Consider the following 9,779-nt stretch of genomic DNA (forward strand, 5'->3'; position numbering starts at 1 on the left):
TGTCCCATACTTTGTTAACACACATTTGTATATGAAGTTAAACTGACCCATTGATAACACACTAAAAAGGGAACTTAATATGCAGATAAGAGGGACATATATTTTTTTGACTCAGGTTAATATCATTAAATAGATCTGGTGTTACATATTAAAAACACCTCTCATATATACACATATACTTGTATTGTATTTGGTAGCAAGAACCCTGTGAACTCCAGTTCACCTCATTTTTAGGGAAAGGAGGTGTGGGAGATAGTGAACTATGAGCTCACATTCAGTTAATTTTGAAAACAGAGTTTGCCGGATCCTTCTAGAAAATATCATTAACTCAAATATAGGAACTGTCAAGGCAGATTGATTATCAGATTTAATTGGGACTCCTGATGTATTCAATGGAGGAAAAATCCTATAAAAACCAAGGTAAAACCCCAGTCAGGTATCACACGACTTGCTAACTACAAGCTGATGCTCTGAGGATCTCTGAAAAACTGATTGTTGTTTGGTCGTATTTACAAGTCTCTGCCTTTTAAAGACAGTTCTTATTTTTCAGTATATCCTACACTACACTATACTGGAAGGTAAACATATATTTGAATGTAATATCTCTTTTATATTGATGCATTGCTATAAGGTACAGAAATTATGTTTTAGTCTTAAGAGAGTGATATATATTGAATGTTCTAGAATTTAGCAGTGAGCGTTTTTTGCTTTTTGCATTTTATAGCCTAAGAGCTAAATATATAATAACCATATTCGTATTACTGTATTGAAGTACTAATGCTGTTAAACCTGTAAAGCACTGGATCGCCCAGACTGCTTTTTACTTGGGATTTATAGTGGTCTGCGCAACCAACCAATCCAATTGAGGCATTTAATAAACTGAAAAGAGCCCTACTACTGCTCTGATTCGTTAAAACTTCAAATTAAATGAGTCTGTGTGATTTTCTTGAATATTAAAAAGTTGTCTGGACATATAGTTGTCTGAACAAAACCACTACAGGAGTTTAAAACATCTCTGTCCTCCTTGAACGTCTCCCCTGAGTTTAAGAGTGTGCTCAGAGCATATATATAAATAAAAAGAGTATGTGTGAGAATTCTGACAAGACACTCCTTGAAATAATGTTAATACCAAGCTTCATGACAATGGGATAAGCGGTTAATAGATAATCGTCTCCTCTTTAAAAAATATACTTAATAATTTATTGAGCAAGATATCTCACATGTAAAATGGTCCCCGAAATGTTCTCCTTTTTCTAGGACAGCAGCACAGCTGGGGATGGGGAGTTTGTTGCTGGATATCTTCACTCAGACTGTTTGCTCACTAAACATCTCGGTATCCCTGATAGAAAATCATCCCCTCTTGATTTATAGCTCTATGGAAAACAATTACCTTTTTCAGAGTTTTTTGATCAAGTGTTGTTTTAGCCCATTAAGTGCCATTGTTCTTATTTGAGGACAGCCTACTTTGTAATGTTCTGGAGTGTTTATAACTGGCAGCTACCTGTTATTTTAACTACATTGTTATGCTAACTAACTTTAATTTTGTTAACCGCAAAAGGTAAGTATAAATGGAGGCTTGGTGGTCCAGTGCTTGGAGAAAGGGGCTTGTTACCAGGAGGTTCCAGGCTCAGCCACTGACTCGCTGTGTGTGACCCTGAGCAAGTCACTTAACCTCCTTGTGCTCCGTCTGAAGAATAATTAACAATTCTATTGAAAGACATTCAGATATAGAATACCAGCGCCCTCTGGTGGAAAATGTGGGTTGTTTTTAACTGGTACTGGAAAAGATGTAATATTGAATCTAGTATACAGGGACTGAAAATGCATTAAAATCAAGAATTTTCTTTTGAACTCTTATATTTTAAAATATTGTGAACTTGGGATGTGAAAAGTGTCACAGAATTCATCAACAAAATCAAATTTGCATTTCATAAAATTATGAAGTTTTAAAGACAATGAATTAAACTTTTAAAATACACCGACATATATGTAGTATGTGAATATGGGAAATTTCTTCAGAAAACTTAAATAACTAATGTTTTAATTTAGAAACTAATCACGTCTGTGACTGGGCGTGTCAAAAAAATGCCTTTGTTTTTCATTGACCAATCATTTCAGAATATGGTAATAAGAAGCAATTCTGACATTGGGAAAAATATGCCCTTTTATAGCATGGACCTATCATGAGTGACATGAGATCAATGGATGTATTGTATTTCCTGCCTTGTTTTCCAAGAAGTTAATAACCTGTGTTCAGGATTAACATCACACTCTCTCCTTAAAAAAAACTGCCTCCTGAAATCTCTACCGAAGCTATCTCCTGAAAAATTACCAAGTATGTTTAATCTATTATTGCTTATAGAAGACTCTGTCAGTGAACTTAAACTTTTTTTACAGAAACTGAGTACCAAGCAGTGCTGCAGGTTCGAGCCTGAACAAAACACACTAACACATGAAAAACAAATGAAACGTTCACGTAATCAGATTAATGGAGCCATTTCTTTATTTGAAATTTCTTCGACAGAAACATTGAAAGAGTTAAACGTTTCTGGTGAAATCGAGGCATGGAGTCTTATTCCAGGATGATACCCCTGGGAAGGTGGAGGGGGAGCACAGGGTTTCTGGCTGAGATGGATGAATGGATGGTTTCTCTTTCAGTATAAAAGGAGTCACTCTACTTCTGGGCGGGCACCATGTCATCGATGGAGCCCCCCTTCTCCAGCTTCTTTTCCATCTCGATCATCAGCTTCACTCCGTCCACTACCATCTGCACCTGTTCCACCTCAGAGAATCCCAGCCGGTCAGCGTTGGAGATGTCAAACACTCCGCCCTCTGCAGCTGTGTCCACTCCGCCTGGGAGGAGAGAGAGAGGAGAGAAGAGTGAGAGGAGTGTAAGAGAGAGGGGTGCGGGGAGTGTGTGAGAGAGGGGGCGGGGTGAGAGGAGTGTAAGAGAGAGGGGAGCGGGGAGTGTGTGAGAGGGGGCGGGGTGAGAGGAGTGTAAGAGAGAGGGGAGCAGGGAGTGTGTGAGAGAGGGGGCAGGGTGAGAGGAGTGTAAGAGAGAGGGGTGCGGGGAGTGTGTGAGAGGGGGAGGGGTGAGAGGAGTGTAAGAGAGAGGGGAGCAGGGAGTGTGTGAGAGAGGGGGCGGGGTGAGAGGAGTGTAAGAGAGAGGGGAGTGGAGAGTGTGTGAGAGGGGGCGGGGTGAGAGGAGTGTAAGAGAAAGGGGAGCAGGTCGCTGTGTGAGAGAGGGGGCAGGGTGAGAGGAGTGTAAGAGAGAGGGGTGCGGGGAGTGTGTGAGAGATGGGGCGGGGTGAGAGGAGTGTAAGAGAGAGGGGAGTGGAGAGTGTGTGAGAGGGGGCGGGGTGAGAGGAGTGTAAGAGAAAGGGGAGCAGGTCGCTGTGTGAGAGAGGGGGCAGGGTGAGAGGAGTGTAAGAGAGAGGGGTGCGGGGAGTGTGTGAGAGGGGGGGAGGGGTGAGAGGAGTGTAAGAGAGAGGGGAGCAGGGAGTGTGTGATAGTTCAAGGACTGTGAGAGAGGGGATGTGTCACAAGACTGCTGATAGTTGGTGGAGACAAGGGTGAGAGGGGTTAAAGTACAACAAAAAGAGAGAAAGAAAAAGAGGGAGATAGACGGACAGCTATGGAGAAAAGTTTTGCATCGCCTACAATTTTAGGATTGAGACCTAATTTAAAAAAACGATATTAACATAATTAAGATATTTTATTTAACATCATGTAATCAACAAAACTACAAAATTATATCGCAAAAGTCTACCAGAAGCCATAATAGTAGTACAGGACTACTGTAACATTTCAAAATGTCATGTTTTTCGTTTACTATGGAAAACTACAAAGTGGTATGTAATTCAGTATGTTAACATAACATTATTCAGCAGGTTTCATTCACCTTTATGAAGCAAAATGTATTCATATTCTAGGGTGATGTTAAACTTTTGCCCATAGCTGTATTGTTTTGCGTGGCTCTGTGTGGCTCTGTGTTGTTGGCAGTTTCTCATGGCTGTGTCTCGTGGCTTTGTGTCTTATACCTGTGCCACGCTTTTGCAGGCGCAGTCTGGTGAGCACCTCCTCGAACTTGGCGTGCTTGCTGAGATTGGGCAGCTTGACGTGCACGCCGCCACGGAGACCAGTGCCCAGGTTAGAGGGGCAGGTGAGCACGTAACCCAAGTGCTCATTCCACATGAAACCGTGGTTGTGCTTCTTGAACACAGCTTCAATCTGGAGAGGAGAGGAGAGAGGGGGAGAGAGGGAGAGGAGAGTGGTAGAGGGAAAGGGGGGAGAGGGAGAGAGGGGGAGAGAGAAGGAGAGGGGGGAGAGAAGGATGAGGGACAGACAGCATGAGTCACAGAAACAATCAGCAGCTTCATCACTCCCCCTGCACTGCCCCCCCCCCCCCCCAATGCTCGTCACACCCCTCACTCAGAGACTGCTGATTGCACATTGCAGAGACACACTCTGCAGCTGGTCCTGTTTTATCAGCACAACTGATGGGACTTCTTGGAATTTGGATTAAAAAATAAAAATAACAAATGCACACATTAACACATGCACAAAAAAATCAATAGGTTATTAAATTCTTCCATGATTTCTTTGGTGTGTAAGAGAGCTAGAAGAGATCTGAGATATGGTGTGTTACTAACATGTGCCACTGCTGAGATTACGTATCTGTGATATCACCTCCTCCTCCTCCTCCTCTCACCTTCTGCAGCCCGACGCAGAAGCGTCTGAACACCTCCTTCATGTTGCCTCCCTTCTCCATGGCGATGACTCTCAGGTGATCCTCCTCATTCACCCACACCAGGAAGGTCTTGTTGTCGTTGTGCCTGGAGGAGGGGGAGGTGGGGGCGATTACTGCACACGTCCTTCTCCAAACCTTCTGCTGTGCTAGTCCTGTCTGTACTGTACTGTGCTGTGTGCAGTGCTAGTCCTGTCTGTACTATGTATGCAGTGCTAGTCCTGTCTGTACTGTGTATGCAGTGCTAGTCCTGTCTGTACTGTGCTGTGTGCAGTGCTAGTCCTGTCTGTACTGTGTATGCAGTGCTAGTCCTGTCTGTACTGTGTATGCAGTGCTAGTCCTGTCTGTACTGTGCTGTGTGCAGTGCTAGTCCTGTCTGTACTGTGCTGTGTACAGTGCTAGTCCTGTCTGTACTGTGCTGTGTACAGTGCTAGTCCTGTCTGTACTGTGTATGCAGTGCTAGTCCTGTCTGTACTGTGTATGCAGTGCTAGTCCTGTCTGTACTGTGTATGCAGTGCTAGTCCTGTCTGTACTGTGCTGTGTGCAGTGCTAGTCCTGTCTGTACTGTGCTGTGTGCAGTGCTAGTCCTGTCTGTACTGTGTATGCAGTGCTAGTCCTGTCTGTACTGTGTTTGCAGTGCTAGTCCTGTCTGTACTGCGCTGTGTGCAGTGCTAGTCCTGTCTGTACTGTGTTTGCAGTGCTAGTCCTGTCTGTACTGCGCTGTGTGCAGTGCTTGTCCTGTCTGTACTGTGTATGCAGTGCTTGTCCTGTCTGTACTGTGTTTGCAGTGCTAGTCCTGTCTGTACTGCGCTGTGTGCAGTGCTTGTCCTGTCTGTACTGTGTGTGCAGTGCTAGTCCTGTCTGTACTGCGCTGTGTGCAGTGCTTATCCTGTCTGTACTGTGTATGCAGTACTAGTCCTGTCTGTACTGTGTTTGCAGTGCTAGTCCTGTCTGTACTGCGCTGTGTGCAGTGCTTGTCCTGTCTGTACTGTGTGTGCAGTGCTAGTCCTGTCTGTACTGCGCTGTGTGCAGTGCTTGTCCTGTCTGTACTGTGTATGCAGTGCTAGTCCTGTCTGTACTGTGTTTGCAGTGCTAGTCCTGTCTGTACTGCGCTGTGTGCAATGCTTGTCCTGTCTGTACTGTGTTTGCAGTGCTAGTCCTGTCTGTACTGCGCTGTGTGCAGTGCTTGTCCTGTCTGTACTGTGTGTGCAGTGCTAGTCCTGTCTGTACTGTGTTTGCAGTGCTAGTCCTGTCTGTACTGCGCTGTGTGCAGTGCTTGTCCTGTCTGTACTGTGTGCAGTGCTAGTCCTGTCTGTAGCGCTGTGTGCAGTGCTTGTCCTGTCTGTACTGCTGTGTGCAGTGCTAGTCCTGTCTGTACTGCGCTGTGTGCAGTGCTTGTCCTGTCTGTACTGTGTATGCAGTGCTTGTCCTGCTGTACGTGTATGCAGTGCTAGTCCTGTCTGTACTGTGTTTGCAGTGCTAGTCCTGTCTGTACTGCGCTGTGTGCAGTGCTTGTCCTGTCTGTACTGTGTATGCAGTGCTAGTCCTGTCTGTACTGTGTTGTGCAGTGCTAGTCTGCTCTGTACTGCGCTGTGCAGTGCTTGTCCTGTCTGTACTGTGTGTGCAGTGCTAGTCCTGTCTGTACTGCGCTGGTGCAGTGCTGTCTGTACTGTGTGTGCAGTGCTAGTCCTGTCTGTACTCTGCTAGTCCTCACCAGATTCCTCTTGCGTCGGGCCAGTCACGGGCCATGCCGGAGGCCAGCAGTAGGGGGGAGACAGGCTTGTCAAACAGGAAGTGGTCATCGATGAGCTGCTGCTGCTCCTTGTCAGACATGTCCTTCAGTGGGTAGTACTTCCCCTTGAACTCTCCATCCAGACTGTTCAGGGCTGCGGACAGACAGAGAGAGTCAGACACACCAACATGCTCCCAGCCTTTCAGTGTATCAGTGTGACAGCCACACTCTGTGAGCTCCTCACAAGCTCCTCCCTCTCCCTCTCCCCTGACTCACCCTCAATAGACATCTTCTCGATGGCTCTCCTCTCTCCACGGCTGCTGGGGGGGGGCAGGGTGTACCCAATGATGCTGGCGCGGTGCGCACGCGGCTGCTCAGCACGTACTTGGGGTCCAGGTCGTCTCCCCCCTGCGGGAGAGAGAGAGAGAGAGAGAGAGAGAGAGGAGAGAGAGAGAGAGAGAGAGAGAGAGAGGAGAGAGAGAGAGAGAGAGAGAGAGCGAGAGAGAGGGAGTCAGGGGGGTACTGTTTAATGTAGAGGGAGGGCGGGGGGCAGGGGGTACGGTTTCATATCGAGGGAGGGAGATGGGGTACTGTTTAGTATTAAAATATATGTTTTCTTGTATATATTTTAGTCGGTTATGCCATGTATGTGCTTTGGCAACACAATTATTTTTATTGGCTCTGCTGCTCAGGAAGGGGCTGTACTGCTCTGGGGAGGGGAGCTGTGCTGCTTGGGGGAGGAGCTGTGCTTGGGGTGAGGGGCTGTGCTGCTCAGGAAGGGGGCTGTGCTGCTTGGGGGGGGGCTGTGCTGCTTAGGGGGAGGGCTGTGCTGCTCAGGAAGGGGGTAGCTGTGTCTGCTCAGGGGGAGGGCGCACTCAGGGGGAGGGGCTGTGCTGCTTGGGGGAGGGGCTGTGCTGCTCGGGGGAGGGGCTGTGCTGCTCAGGGGGAGGGGCTGTGCTGCTCAGCGGGGAGGGGCTGTGCTGCTCAGGAAGGGGGTGTACTGCTCAGGGGGAGAGGCTGTGCTGCTCGGGGAAGGGCTGTTCTGTTTCGGGGAGGGGCTGTGCTGTACCTTGAGGTTCTCGTAGTTCAGGTCAGTCTTGTGCTTGTCGGTGGGCTTGTAGCCTCCGTGACGGTCCTGGATGACGGGGTCCAGCAGGTCCTTGAACACCTCGTAGGTCTCCTCATCTCCGGCAACGCAGCCCACTGTCATGATGAAGGGGTGGCCTGAGGCAGGGAGAGAGAGAGAGAGAGGGGGGTGAGACAAGGAGTGGGAGAGAGGGGGGAGAGACAGGGAGCAGGAGACAGAGGGGGAGAGACAGGGAGAGGGAGAGATGGGATGAGAGAGAGAGAGAGGGGGGTGAGACAGGGAGTGGGAGAGAGGGGGACTGAGAGAGAGAGGGGTGAGACAGGGGACATAGCGAGAAGGGTACGCAGCGAGACAGGGCCTCACCGGGGTTGTCCACTCCAGTCTGGATCACATCATCCAGGGTGAAGCCGCTGGGGGTCTGCTTGTCCCTCAGTTTCTTGTAGATGTCCAGAGTCAGCACCTTGGCCATGTGGTTGTTGTGTTTGGAGAGGTCTGGATACTCATCCTCCGCTGATAACTTCAGCTTGTAGTTGTTGTGAGTGTTTCCAAAAGACATGACTGCACCTCTTACACGTTCTGCAAGAGAGAGGAGAGGGGAGAGGGTTACAGTTGAGGTCTGCTAGCTTTAAACAGTAATGATCAGAACAACTCCTGTGTAAAGAAGCACAGTGACAGCTGAAGCATAAGCTAGCATTGTAGAGCACAGATAGGTACAGTAAAGCTTACTAATAAACATGGTAAACTATGGTAAATTCATAGTCATGGGAAAAGTGCAGAAATACCAGGATGAGTTCCTAGAAGGGCTACTGCTCTCTGCAGCCAGCGTCTCATATCACTGCTGAAGTGGAGAGCGGAGGTCAGTGTGTTTCAGTGTCAGTGTGTGTGCGTGTGTGCCTGGGCATGGAGCAGATTATTAATAGAACTCTCCATCTCTGGGGTATCCCAGACAGCCAACCGCCTCTCCAACCGACCCCCACACCCCCCTCTCCCCTGAGCTGCCCCTCTCCCTCTCTCCTCTCCTCTCTCCCCTCTCCCGTGACAGCTGCCCCTCTCCCCTCTCCCCTGACAGCTGCCCCTCTCCCCACTCTTCTCTCCTCTCTCCCCTCAGCTGTCAATCTCCCATCTCTCCTCTCCCCTCCCCCCTCCCTCTCCCTCTCTCCTCTCTCCCCTCTCAGCTGTCAATCTCCCCTCTCCCTCTCTACTCTCTCCTCTCAGCTGTCAATCTCCCCTCTCCCTTCTCCCCTCTCAGCTGTCAATCTCCCTCCCTCTCCCCTCTCCCCTCTCTCCTCTCTCCTCTCCCCTCTTAGCTGTCAATCTCCCTCTCCCCTCTCTCCTCTCCCCTCTCCCCTCTCAGCTGTCAATCTCCCCTCTCCCCCTCTCCCCTCTCCCCTCTCCCCTCTCTCCTCTCCCCTCTTAGCTGTCAATCTCCCCTCTCCCCTCTCCCCTCTCTCCTCTCCCCTCTCAGCTGTCAATCTCCCCTCTCCCCTCTCTCCTCTCTCCTCTCAGCTGTCAATCTCCCCTCTCCCCTCTCCCCTCTCCTCTCTCCCCTGGCTCACAGGTTACAGCTGAGCAGTGTGGAAAGCCACGCAGGAGCCCCCCGCTGAGCTTGTACTGGCACAGCAAGTTCACACCACGACAAATAATCAAAACAGGATCTCGAACCCCAGCAAGCCTGCTGTTCCTAACCAGTGGACACACCCCAAACGAGTCCTGCAGAGAATCCTGGGAGAATATATTGCACATGTATTCCTCATCTATTTTGTAGATTTTCTGTATTTTTTTGCAGGTCATTGTAAAACACAGAGAGGTACGGTAAAGCATAGTAAAAAAAAAACCAAAAAAACCAAAACAAAACAAAAACAATGGTAAATTGATGCTGATAAATTGATACTTTGATACTGTAGACCATTCCATCCTACTGAATCATCTTGAAAGCACAATAGGACTGTCTGACCTTGTCCTATCCTGGTTCAAATCTTATCTTTCTGATAGGTTTCAGTTCATCTCTATTGGGGAGGTAATTGGGGAGGTGTTCCACAGGGCTCAATTCTAGGTCCCTTGCTGTTTTCATTATATATGCTACCATTAGGTGACATTATCCGCAGACACTGAGTGAACTTCCATTGCTATGCTGATGATACCAACTATATTTATCCCTAAAGACAGGAATTTTCTTCTGCCTGGGTGTGATTAGTTACTTGCCTTACAGACAT

The 9,779-nt window shown here is 48.2% G+C and overlaps 1 pseudogene; it reads right to left on the reverse strand.

Moving 5' to 3' along the window:
• Window positions 1–2,480: 2,480 nt before the first annotated feature.
• Window positions 2,481–9,779, reverse strand: part of LOC117405203 (creatine kinase M-type-like) — a 9,178-nt pseudogene continuing 1,879 nt past the window's right edge.

This window comes from Acipenser ruthenus, chromosome 30 (assembly GCF_902713425.1).
Source record: "Acipenser ruthenus chromosome 30, fAciRut3.2 maternal haplotype, whole genome shotgun sequence".
NCBI lineage: Eukaryota > Metazoa > Chordata > Actinopteri > Acipenseriformes > Acipenseridae > Acipenser > Acipenser ruthenus.